This window comes from Bos taurus, chromosome 18 (assembly GCF_002263795.3).
Source record: "Bos taurus isolate L1 Dominette 01449 registration number 42190680 breed Hereford chromosome 18, ARS-UCD2.0, whole genome shotgun sequence".
NCBI lineage: Eukaryota > Metazoa > Chordata > Mammalia > Artiodactyla > Bovidae > Bos > Bos taurus.
In genome coordinates, this window is record NC_037345.1 from 37,448,376 (window position 1) to 37,462,573 (window position 14,198).

The window sequence follows — 14,198 nt, forward strand, 5'->3', positions numbered from 1 at the left end:
TACTTATTCCTCTGGCTCCCTCCCTTTCTGGCTCAGAATTGGTTCCATTTCTCTGTTGAAGACCATAGCTCCAGCCCTCTCCCACAGCTACTGATCTTGTCAGATTTCATCAACCTCACCCTCCCCTGGGACTTTCAGGCCTAGGAATGGTAATGGTTTGTGCCTTGCTACCCCAAGGTGCTTCACCATCTCTTCGGGGTTTCCATAAACGAAGCTCACACCTCTGCAAATGGTTCCTTCTTTAAACTCTTCTCAGTTACCCTATTTGAGTGTGCGCATATTGTCTTCTGCTGGTCCCCTGGCTGATTAAAATATGTATATACAGATCACATGTGTGTACATACGTATACACACATATATACACTTTAAGAAGACAGAGTATCCAGAAGATTTATCGAGTAGGTCTGTCCAATGTTGGGATTTGTGGTGAGTATGTTACAAAGACAGTTCTTTCAATTCCTAGGCCAGGTAATGCATCCATCATGCAAGGCAGCAAGCCCCTGAAATTACATCAGATTTATAACATAATAAACTTTCATTAAGAGAAAGCTACATGAAACCTACTCCCTTTCACTCCCAGGACTAAACAAATGCTGCTTGAATATCTAATGAACCCAGGTCTCACCCAAATTGGTAATGCTGGCATGAAGATAGCAGAGAGAATAAAACCAGGAGACACAGAATACCCACTTCATGGAATATCCTCAGTAGCTGAAACAGTATTTATGGCGTTGTCATCAATTTTCTTCAGTCATCCAAAATGGGATGTGTGAGGCTACTTGCTGAGGTTGATCTGTGCCTGCACCCATTATACAGATTCCTGTGTGCATTTTAATTATAACATGTCTTATAGTTTATTGAAGGATTTACACTTTTTGGTTGCCTTCTCCTTTGACACTGTACTAGATAAATCAGTCATGATCATTCCTTAGCACTTTAGAGAGCAAATACCCCAATGATGGAATAGAATTGGTTCACTAAAGGTACCTCCTACCAAGACATAGTTCAAAAACATGGTGGCTAAAAACATGGATTTATCTGCCCTCTCTCAAAGCCTTACAAAAATGATGGTTTAGGTATAAAAACGCATAAAGTCAGAAGGATAACAAACAGAAGAGGAGGTGGATGGCAGATAAGAAATGTCAAAATTTGGGGAGCTGGGAAACAACTGGACTGATGGTAACAGATTTAGTGGAAGACAGAAAGGTGGAGCTACATGTCTGAAAAATGTTGCAAACTGAGCCAGTGTGAGGTGCTAGAACAAGAAAGATGCTTCTGTTAGAGACAGTGGCTATTTCTGTGGGTGTGGGCCTGTGTAGAGCTGGGCACAGAAAGAAGTGGAAGCTGCATAAAAGTCAGTTGATCTTCTAGATTCCTGCACTCTGTACTTCATATGAAGAGCTCTTTGCCCAACTACTCTAGAAGCTTGGCGCTCTAGAGAGGCTGAACAGGTGTTGATGTGAGGAATCCAGCTCAGCTGAGCAAGGAATACTTAAATGAAGTCTGAGTATTAAACAGTGAGGCCTCTTTGCCCTTATTTACCACTTGGCTGGAGAACATTGTTGACCCGGCTTATCATCTCCAGGCTTGAGACCGGAAGAGTCCTTTCTGAGGAAGCCGATCATTCCAAGAGGAAAGATCTACAGATACTGTCAGCTGAGATCCCAAAGAAACAACCAGGTCCCCTTCTGAATATAGAAATCACCCCACACAGAACTTCCAATGGACTTTTAAAAAAGTGTTTCATTTTAAAAATATGAATGAACAATGTCCACTCAGACATTTAAGGGAACTTTTGCCTTGATGATAGGAACAAAGAAGAAAATGGAACCCAGAGGGAATAGAAGTAGCGAAGAAAGAAGAAAATATAGAAAAAAAATACACAGGGAGACACAGAAAGATGCCACATTCATGAAATAAGCATAGGGTGCTATTTCAAAAGATGACTCAAGACGAAAAAGGGCCCCCAAGTACTCAGGCCAGAAGTGGATATGGCAGAAATTTCATTTAAATAGGGATAAACAATTTCAGAGGGAAAAGCAGTCCCAATCAGCATCAACTTTCTCAGTAGAAGTTCTGAAAACAAGAAAACAATAAATATTGAGCAGAAATTATTTCCAGTGTAGAACTTAATAACCAAATTGTTGCTTAAGGGTGAGCATAGGATTTACTTCTCCTGTCCCTTTTCTCAGAAAGTTATTCACGGGTGTATTTTACTAATAAGGATGGAATAATCTAAGAGAGTCCCTTGGACTGCAAGGAGATCAAACCAGTCAATCCTAAAGGAAATCAGTCCTGAATATTCATTGAAAAGACTGATGCTGAAGTTGAAGCTCCAATACTTTGGCCACCTAATGTGAAGAACTGACTCATTGGAAAAGACCCTGATGCTGGGAAAGATTGAAGGCAGGAGAAGGGGACATCAGAGGATGAGATGATTGGATGGCATCACTGACTCGACGGACATGAGTTTAAGCAAGCTCTGGGAGTTGGTGATGGACAGGGAAGCCTGGTGTGCTGCAACCTATGGGGTCTCAAAGAATCGGACATGACTGAGCAACTGAACTGAACTGAATCTAAAAGAGAAGACATAAATATCTAGGAAATGGAAACTTTAACACTGGAAGGAGCAAATGGAATTCTCATGATAATTGGGGAAGAGACACTTCAAGATGATTGCTGACCAAAGGAGTCTTTCAGAAGTGACCAGAATTGGCCTACACTGGCCAGCGAGCCCTACCTGGGCTGTAGTCTGAGCTTTTCTCAATTTCATGGACAGGTTTTTTATTTATTTATTTATTTTAATAAAAAGAGAATCCAGTTAGAGATGGTTCCTCCCAGCCCTATGATGACTCTGGTTATAATCTATACCCAGCAAACTTTTTCTGTTAAGAGTCAAATAATAAACATGTTCGGTGTTGTGGGCCCAGTGATCTCTGTCATAACTACTCAATTCTGCTTTTGTAGTCTGAGATGACCATAGACAATATATGGATGATGGGCATGGCTGTGTTGGAATAGAACTTTACAAGAGGAGGAGCAGCAGCCTAGGGTTTGCCAAACTCTGATCTATATTAGTGGTTCCTAAAGTATGATCATAAGACAACCAGCAGCAGCATCACCTAGAAACTTGCTAAAAATGCAAATTTGGGGGTCACAGCCTGGATCTGCCCTGTCAGAATCTTCAGGGATGGGGCCTTCAGAAGACCTACAGGGAAAATCCTGATGAATACTAAAGTTTGAGAAACATGGATCTCTCTTAAAAAAAAAAAAAACAAACAACTTAATGATTCCAGGTTTATTCAGATACCATGCTCTCTTGCTCAGGTAATGAGGCAGGGAATGTTAAAATAACTAGCTTTAACACCCTTGCTTCCTCCATAGTTCCCAAATTATTTTAATTTTCTCATCTTCACAAGAAAATTATCCCTTTCTGTTTTGTTCATCATAATCACTGCTAAAGCTTTTAATATGTAAGAAGTGAAAGCTGTTGCTTTTACACGCAAGTCTTCTTTATTATTGTTACAGCGTAACTGATATTATCTTTCATGTGTACCCAGGGACTTCCTTGTAAATAGCAAATAGGTGTCTGAAAAAAGCAGCCTTTGAATAGTAATGACACTTAACAGTTCTGTTACACTTTCATGGGAGGCAGTCTGCCATATATACACTTTTAAAAATATGAGGTTATTCATAAGTGAAAGAAATTAACAGGGAAAGATGAGTCAACATGAGAATTCAATTGGAATAAGCCTTGCTGGAACATAGTAGGAGTTCATGGTGGCTAAAACCCCGTCTTGACTTGGAAGTCTAAGTTAGATGAAGAGAGAGAAGAAGATCTTAGTAATTCCTGGGATAATAGGTTCATCAGAAGTGACCTTTGTTGCTGCCCAATAAGAGTGTATGTAGCTCCATTTCGGCTTTTCCTGAATTGTGCTTATATGTCTTAAATTTTCATTTGTGGGATTCTCTGGCTTAAGGTCCTCATAGACTAGGATGGTGTCTACCTCTGTAGAGCCTAAACATTTCACCTTGCACATGGGGTGGATGTGGTAGAGTAAATGAGAAAATGAATGAACGAATGAACATTGTGTAGGATTTTAGGACCCAGTAAAGGCCATTTCATTCTTGGGGTTTTCTTCTCAATCACATCCCAGAATGAAATGACACTCCCTCTGCTTTCCCCCCATTCCCTCCTCCTCCTCTTTCATTGTTGTGGCTATCTTTTCAGATGAATTATCCACATCACTAAAAAAATTAACTTCTGGACAGTCATTTATAATTGGATTGTGTGTGTCATTCCAATACTGGACTCACTGATCATACCCTGGTGGTCTTTAGATATGTGAATTTGGGCTCAGTCAGTAACGAGAAAAGTGATGTCCAGAATTCCCAAGATACATGATTACAAATGTTTGGGAATTTAGGAATGCTACAGTCATATGACAGTCTTTGTCTTCAAAATATGAGATGTGGGTTACTGCATTCTAGTCTGTGTGGCCATCTCCTGGGGATTCCAGCTGGATACTCACCCTGGGGCAGGACCCAGGACGTGTGGGGCTTACCCCAGAGCAGATGCATCCCATGATACCAGAGAAAACACTTAATTCTGGCTTATCTCCCCAGAAATTTCCAAGTTCATTTTCCACTCACCTGTGAATTTTCCATATAGAACCCTTATGATTAATGTTCCACAGAATAAGAATAATTTCTCCTTTCAGAGATTTATTTACCATCTATGTTGCATTTTAAGTATGAGATGTCCTCCTTTCACTAATCAAGATTCTGGACCTTACTCAAGATTTAGAGAATCCCCTTTCAGTGAACTCCTTACTATGGAGTGACCTTGACGTTACCTGAACTCAGGTACAAATTGTTGGACATTATTTTTACATTGATATGGTTTCACTGTGTTAGTTTGAACTGCTGATTAAATCCTACATTGTCATTTTATCTTTTTATTTTTATTAATTAGATGAGACTGTAAGCTCTTGGAAGGCAAGAACAAGGTATTAAGGTCTTTTAAGTCCTTTCGTATGCTGCAAAGCCATACACATGGGAAATGATTGTAGACAAAACATTTTATCTACATATATCTACATTTTATCTAAAATATTATCTGAGTAGATAATAAGTGAATACATCATCAGTGGTTGTTCTCAGATTAAGATTTTCCCTGTCTGATTTTTAAAAATAGTTAAAATCAAGTTTCAAACAAAATAATGTAGATTGCTGCTACTCTTTAAGGGATTGTTGTAAGTTTTAAGCCTGTTTTTGAGGAATATTTTATATTTTGCAATGTATTTTTAGTATTCATTTAACACAATAGCTCTTGTAGACAAGGGAAGGTAATAGAGAAGCTGAAATCTCACAGGGTGATTATTTGCCTGTCATGTGGTGATTTAATGAATAAATGAGCAAATGGATAAATATGATGGGCAGATGCATTCAGAGTTGGAACCATGTCATTCTGAGTTGAAGGCTAATGCCTTTTTTTGGTACACGCTCTTCAGCAGTAAGGGCAGTGGTTAGTGCAGGGTCTCTTAGAGTTTTGTTTTAGGATTGTTTAGTGTACCTGCTCCCTTTCCCAGCGTGGGTAACCTCCAATGCCTGGTCTATTTCCTGGGAGTGAGCTTCTGAAGTCAGCTTTGCATCCAGCAATTGGCTTTGCTGTTTTGTATTATTTCATCTTTCTCAGTCTCTTCCAGGATCCAGGGGTCCCTTCAGCTAAAGAGAAAAAAAAATCTCATCTCTACCATTTGGGAAGTCTGAGGCAGTACCTCTCTGAACCTCAGTTGCCTTATCTGCAAATGGAGATGAAACAAAATCCAGTCATACAGATGTGAGGATTAGATGAGGTACTGTTACATACTCAGCACTGTATCATTCACAGAAAACAAGCTCAGTGCATACTCACTATGCACTGAGTAGTCACCAAATATTCACTACTGTTGTTGATGGAATTGGAGAGACGCACTGAGGAAAAAGGATTTAGGGACAATGTCGTCAACAGAGTAGAAATTAATGAATATTTACTTATTTACATTAAATTAAATTTAACTCAGCTTTCCAAAGGAGGCTAGTTGGTCCAGGGAGTGGTGAAAAACAGATCCCTGCCACGCACATCTGATGGGGCTCTGGCATCTAAGCTCGGTGTGTTGGGTGGGGTGTGCCTCTTCTCACAAAGCCTGACAGTACTCGGATGTGAAACAGGGGAACGCAGCACCTCCTTTACATTCATGGGAAAAGATGAAGAGTAATCCTACCTCTGGTGCTGCCTTCCCTTCCAGGGGTAGGGGATTGGCCCAATTCAGTTGCACAATGTGCGAGGATGTAAATCCGATAATGTCATGCCTTAAAAAAATAAAGAAAGCAAGCCGTGCTGATTGCTTATATGGACAGCTGGCACACCTTAAGAAGCAGGAACAGTTCAGGCGGGAATGTAATAAGGCCCAGGAAAGTGGCAGCATGAAAGGGATGACCTTTATTTGCAATCATGGCTGAGATTTACAGTTTATTACTGATAGCTTTTATAAAGAGCCATTCAGTTCAGAGGTGAGAGGTTTGTCATCTGGAAATGCAATTAACTTTACCTTATCCCAATCCCCCTGGTCTTAGTATGAGAGCAGCACTCCAGCACTTCAGCAATATCATGATTTCCTCTCTAATTTCATTTCTGTCTATTGCATCCCCAGGTCCCTGGCATTAACGTGGTTGCATATTTTTTACTATTATTATTTTTTATTATTGCTACTCCCTGTCATCAGTAGCCAGAAGGCACTTGTGTATTTTTTTTTAGATTTAAATTATTTGATTTCTGAATGAGGAAACCTCAAAGCATAAAGCCTTTTTAAACCGCAGCAGTTAGAGTAGCACACGGAACCAAGACATGCTCTCTTAGGTGCCTGAAATTAATTACAGCAATGGAGAGGTTGTAGCAAGGTAGAGTTGTTGTTTTACACAAAGATGGGACCCTAAGAGTTTAAGCCCTTGCAGTTCCACACATTTCGGTGGCCCATGCTTTGCCTGGAAAGATGCTTGCTCTCCCATGCCTGCTCAGACATACATGCGTGTGGAGGAAGCACAACATGATTGGAAACAGGAAAAAATGAAAGCGATTTTGGCAACCCCTGCTGTGTGTGTATGAGAAGTCCCGAAAGGTCTATTTTTGTTTCACAGGTTCAGTTTTATGACCCTCTCTTGTCTGTTAAGTCAGGTCTGCAGGAATTTAAGAGCCAGACACAAAAGCAAGAATTTAGTACTTTTTGCCAGTTGGTTTAGGTTATTTGAAATATAGCCTAGTATATTTTCCACACTAGGTTGCTGCCAGATAGAACAGAGGAGGGAAGTGGTTCCAAGAGCCTGCATCCTCAGATTTTTCAACCTCTGAAGAGTTGAGGGAGAGGAAAGGGATTCTGCTGGGGGCACCATCACTTAACACCACACTGTCTGCTGGCCTGGCAACTCCCCCCGCCTCCCGATAGCCCTTCCACCTGCCGTATAAACCCCCAAATGAAGGGACCTTTTACAAATTCCTGAAGCTCTATCTGAAAACTATTTCCTCTGGGGTAAGGTAGAGCAGAATAATTACTACCCCTGCGTTTTTCATCCCGATTTTATTGTGGCTATTATTTTCATCAGTGTTAGAGGTTAATATCCCTATTTTTCCCCTCCACTGCCTAAATATAACTGGGGCTCAGCACACAGACAAACCAGGTAGTGAAGGAAATAGCATTGCCTCCGAAAGAAGTTCAGATTAGTCGAACTGAAATGAGGGTTTGGGGCCCTCGGGTAAGAATTACCCTGCTGCAGCTGATAGCAGATAGATTTAAACCCATAGTATTTCTTTTCTCAGCTGAGAGAGGTCGGGTTAAAAGATTCAGAAGGTGAATAGAGCATGAAACGATGCACTTATACAACTATATTGGTGCTACAATAGAACGGCATCACTAAGAATAAAAGCATCCAAGAGCCATTTTTAACAGGAAGAAGGAAAAGCAGACACCTCAGTTGAGCATCCTTAAAGAGTTCTTTGTAAGCAAAGCGGGGTTGAAGATGCTTAGCTTAAGGGATTGTGCTAAACTTGAGAAGGATATATTCAACTGCCCTTTCCCATAGAAGTGCCTTAAAAATTTTCAAATCTTGTGTTTTAAATCTTGTTTGTCCCCAGGTTGTATCTAAACACAAAGGATAGAAGTTAGGAATGGGACAAGTATGGAAGCAGGGGTCCATTTAGAAGGCTATCAGAAACATGTGTATATTTGGCTGAGTCCCTTCACTGATTGCCTGAAACTGTCACAACATTGTTAATTGGCTATTCCCCAATACAAAATGTTTTTGCTGTTAAAAATAAAAATACACCCTAATTTTAAAAAATAAAGAAAAAGGCTCATGTTACAACAACAAAAAAAGGCTATTGAAGAGTTCCAGTTGATGTGCTATCTGAGCTTACAACAGGGTGCTAGCAGTGGTGGTGGGGAGAAGTACGTGGCTATGAGATAAATTTTGGAGGCAGAGCCTGCAAGATAGACTTCTGGGTTGAATATGATCAGGTTCAATTAATATGGGATTTGAGTCTTAAGGGAAGTCAAGAAAACTAACTACATCTTAGAGCAAAAATGTACCCATTCACACAACTGCTTACTTAGAGTTACAAATGCTACAAAATGGGAAAACCATTCCCACTCAGAAAAGCTACGATAAACCACTGTCCAGGTCTGATAAACAGTTTATGTTTCATTACCGTCTGTGGCTCAGTGGTATTACCCAGTTGCTCATCACATAATTGATGCTCCGAACTGTGAAACTCAATAATACATGCACTTTCTCTTCACAAATGGCAGTGTCTTAGGAGAGTGTGTGTAGAGCAGCATCTTCATTTCTTAGAATCAGCATCAACAGTGGATATAGAGATTTAAGTTAAGTTTGGTATAGGGGTGAGTCGTGTGTTTCTACTGAGGAAGACCAGCACATATGGGTCTTTGTTAGACTGTCTCCGGGCCACCAAAGTCAGGAATTGTGATGGATCGTGGGAGTGGCTATTCTAAAGCCAGAATGGGTATGAGGGCAGCATGAAGGTATGAAAGAAATGAACTCAAGTTTCATTAAATACTTAATGGGTTTATGCCAGAACCATGTGAGGTGATGGGGATTCTACAGCAAGTAAGATGGACACAGTGTCCACCCTTACTTGTTACAGAATTGAATTTGGAGAATTTTTGGCCCACAAAGTCGAGAGTAAAGAATCAAAGACAGTAATTAAAGCTTAATATCTTTTCAGCTTTTTAAAAGGGTTGTACGATGGAATGTTGGAGTCCCATGGAACTTGTCTCTAAACCCTGTTCTCTTTCTACATTCTCTCCTTAGGTGTTTTCATCTATCTTTAAATACAATCTGTGTAAGATAATGCTCAGATTTGTATGCTAAGCCTCTTTCTTCCTCTGAGTTCTAAATGTGTATAGCGGTAGCAGCAGTGTCAGTCGCTCAGTCGTGTCCGACTCTTTGCGACCCAATGAACTGTAGCCCATCAGGCTCTTCTATCCAAGGGATTCTCCAGGCAAGAATACTGAAGTGGATTGCCTTTCCCTTCTCCGGAGGATCTTCCTGACCCAGGGATCGATCCAGGTTTCTGGCATTGCAGGCAGATTCTTTACCATCTGAGCTACAGGGAAGATCAAATGTGTATAACCAAGTGCCTATTCAACATTTCTGCTAAATGTCTGAGAAGCAGGTGTTAAATGTGGGCAAATCGAACTCCTGATTTTCAACCCCAAATTTAATGCTTAACTATCCTAGTAGATTTCATCACTCCCCGTTTTTAGTTCCTCTTGCTGCAAATACAGGCTTCTCTCACCTTCTGCATCAATGCCCTTAACAATTCTTCAGGTTCTGCCTTCAAAATGCCCTCCCATCCACCTCTTAACACTCCAGTTTATACCACCCAAGACCCTGGTGTAAGCATGGTCATCTCTTGTCTCCGGGTTTGATTGGTCTCCCTCTCTCCATCCTTGTCCTTCTTTCTCTTGTCAGTTTCTTGCTCAGAAACTATAAAAGTGTAGAGCAAAAACAGTTTTACAATGTAAATCAGCCTAGCCTTATCCACTAAAAAGCTTCATCCTGTGTCTTCCCACCCTTACCATAGTCTCTGAGACCCTAAAGGTCTGGTCCTTACCTAAAGCTATAACATTTTCTTTCACCAGAAATGGCTTTGCTGTGAAGTTTATTTCATGGCCCTTCATTTGTATGGTTCCTTTCCAAGATTTGAGAGGTCCTTAATCAAGTTCATATTTCTCATTTTATTTCTTGTGTTTTAAAGTTCAATTCAGTCACTAAGTTATGTCCAACTCTTTGCAACTGCATGGACTGCGGTACGCCAGGCTTCCCTGTCCTTCCCCAACTCCCGGAGTTTGCTCAAACTCATGTCCATTGAGTCAGTGATGCCATCCAATTATCTCATCCTCTGTCATCCCCTTCTCCTTCTGCCTTCAATCTTTCCCATAATCAGGGTATTTTCCAATGAGTCAGTTCTTCACATCAGGTGGCCAAAATATTGGAGCTTTAGTATCAGTCCTTCTAATGAGTATTCAGGACTGATTTCCTTTAGGATCGACTGGTTTGATGTCCTTGCAGTCCAAGTAAAGTAATGTCGTAAAAATGTCGGTAAAGTAATGTCTTTGCTTTTTAATACACTGTTGAGATTTGTCATAGCTTTTCTCCCAAGGAGTGTGTCTTTTAATTTTATGGCCACAGTCGCCATCTGCAGTGATTTTGGAACCTAAGAAAATAAAGTCTGTCACTGTTTCTATTGTTTCCCCATCTACTTGCCATGAAGTGATGGGACTGGATGCCATATCTTAGTTTTTTGAATGCTGAGTTTTAAGGCAGCTTTTTCACTCTCCTCTTTCACTTTCATCAAGAGGCTCTTCAGTTCCTCTTCATTTTCTGCCATAAGGGTTGTGTCATCTGCATATCTGAGCTTATTGATATTTCTCCCGGCAATCTTGATTCCAGCTTGTGCTTCATCCAGCCCAGCATTTTGCATGATGTACTCTGCATAGAAGTTAAAGCAGGGTGACAATATACAGCCTTGTATTCCTTTCCCAATTTGGAACCAGTCTGTTTTTCCATGTCTGGTTCTAACTGTTGCTTCTTGACATGTACACAGGTTTCTCAGCAGACAAGTAAGGTGATCTGGTATTCCCATCTCTTTAAGAATTTCCCACAGTTTGTTGTGATCTACACAAAGTCTTTAGTATAGTCAATGAAGCAGAAGTAGATGTTTTGCTGGAATTCTTTGTTTTAAAGAGGATCCCCCAAATTGCATAAGCTTCAGGCCCCATGAAATCTTGGTTTGCCTCTTCTTCTAGCTCTCTACTTCTTTATTTCTCTCCAGCCACATTAGCCTTTATCAAACATGTCAAAGTTATTCTTACCTCATGGCCTTTGCACTCACTCTTTCTCTAAGTAAAGTGAAAGTGAAGTCGCTCAGTCGTGTCCAACTCTTAGCAACCCATGGACTGCAGCCTACCAGGCTCCTCCGTCCATGGGATTTTCCAAGCAAGAGTACTGGAATGGGTTGCCATTGCCTTCTCTGCTCCTGGGCCTTGGCCTCCTTCAATTTAGATGCTTTCTCTAAAGCATCACACAATTCACTCCCTTGTTCTAAGTTTCTGCTGAAATATCTCTTTTTGAGAGATGCCTTCCCTGACAGCCTTCTCTCTACTTGCTCTTTTATTTTCCTTGTTTTAGTGCTTTCTACACACACATTATTATACGTATTGATGGTTGTGACAATAGAATGGAAGGTACATGTGGACAAGGACTTTACCTCACTTAATGTTTATCTCCAGATCCTGGAGCAGGGCCTGGTTCCTAACTGGTTCTCAGTGAGTGAGTGTTGGTTGAGTGAAGATGGGGACCAGCTGTTCTCCACCTTCACTGATGCAGAAAGAGTTTGATAAGAACTGAAAGTGCAGCACAAGAAGAGAAAAAATTACTGCCTGGTGGTGACATCTATGGAATGTAAAGAAGGGAAAGCAGTGGGCCCCAGCTATCTGGACCAGCACTGTCCTCTAGAACTTTCTGTGATGATGGAAATGTTACATATTTGTGTTTTTCAATATGATAGCCATTAACCACTGAGCCTTTTCATATGGTTCATGGGGTTCTCAAGGCAAGAATACTGAAGTGGTTTGCCATTCCCTTCTCCAGTGGACCACGTTTTGTCAGAACTTTCCACCACGACCGATCCATCTTGGGTGGCCCTACATGGCATGGCTTATAGTTTCATTGAGTTAGAAAGCCTGTGGTCCATGTGATCAGATTGGTTAGTTTCCTGTGACTGTGGTTTTCATTCTGTCTGCCCTCTGATGGAGAAGGATAAGAGGCTTATGGAAGCTTCCTGATGACAGAGACTGACTGAGGGGGAAAATAGATCTTGTTCTGATGGGCAGGGCCATGCTCAGATCAGATTAGATCAGTTGCTCAGTCATGTCTGACTCTTTGTGACCCCATGAATCACAGCACACCAGGCCTCCCTGTCCATCACCAACTCCCGGAGTTCACCCAGACTCACGTTCATTGAGTCAGTGATGCCATCCAGCCATCTCATCCTCTGTTGTCCCTTTCTTCTCTTGCTCCCAATCCCTCCCAGCATCAGAGTCTTTTCCAATGAGTCAACTCTTCGCATGAGGTGGCCAAAGTACTGGAGTTTCAGCTTTACCATCATTCCTTCCAAAGAAATCCCAGGGCTGATCTCCTTCAGAATGGACTGCTTGGATCTCCTTGCAGTCCAAGGGATTCTCAAGAGTCTTCTCCAACACCACAGTTCAAAAGCATCAATTCTTCAGCGCTCAGCCTTCTTCACAGTCCAACTCTCACATCCATACATGACCACAGGAAAAACCATAGCCTTGACTAGATGAACCTTTGTTGGCAAAGGAATGTCTCTGCTTTTGAATATGCTATCTAGGTTGGTCATAACCTTCCTTCCAAGGAGTAAGAGTCTTTTAATTTCATGGCTGCAGTCACCATCTGCAGTGATTTTGGAGCTCAGAAAAATAAAGTCTGACACTGTTTCCACTGTTTCCCCATCTATTTCCTGTGAAGTGATGGGACCACATGCTATGATCTTCGTTTTCTGAATGTTGAGCATTAAGCCAACTTTTTCACTCTCCTCTTTCACTTTCATCAAGAGGCTTTTTAGTTCCTCTTCTGCCATAAGGCTGGTGTCATCTGCATATCTGAGGTTATTGATATTTCTCCTGGCAATCTTGATTCCAGCTTGTGTTTCTTCCAGTCCAGCATTTCTCATGATGTACTCTGCATATAAGTTAAATAAACTGGGTGACAATATACAGCCTTGAAGAACTCCTTTTCCTATTTGGAACCAGTCTGTTGTTCCATGTCCAGTTCTAACTGTTGCTTCCTGACCTGCATACAAATTTCTCAAGAGGCAGATCAGGTGGTCTGGTATTCCCATCTCTTTCAGAATTTTCCACAGTTTATTGTGATCCACACAGTCAGTCAAAGGCTTTGGCATAGTCAATAAAGCAGAAATAGATGCTTTTCTGGAACTCTCTTGCTTTTTCCATGATCCAGCAGATGTTGGCAATTTGATCTCTGTTTCCTCTGCCTTTTCTAAAACCAGCTTGAACATCAGGAAGTTCACGGTTCACATATTGCTGAAGCCTGGCTTGGAGGATTTTGAGCATTACTTGACTAGCATGTGAGATGAGTGCAATTGTGTGGTCGTTTGAGCATTCTTTGGCATTGCCTTTCTTTGGGATTGGAATGAAACTGACCTTTTCCAGTCCTGTGGCCACTGCTGAGTTTTCCAAATTTGCTGGCATATTGAGTGCAACACTTTCACAGCATCATCTTTCAGGATTTGGAATAGCTCAACTGGAATTCCATCACCTCCACTAGCTTTGTTTGTAGTGATGCTTTCTAAGGCCCCCTTGACTTCACATTCCAGGATGTCTGGCTCTAGGTCAGTGATCACACCATCGTGATTATCTGAGTTGTGAAGATCTTTTTTGTACAGTTCTTCTGTGTATTCTTGCCATCTCTTCTTAATATCTTCTGCTTCTGTTAGGTCCATACCATTTCTGTCCTTTATCGAGCCCATCTTTGCATGAAATGTTCCTTTGGTATCTGATTTTCTTGAAGAGATCTCTAGTCTCTCCCATTCTGTTGTT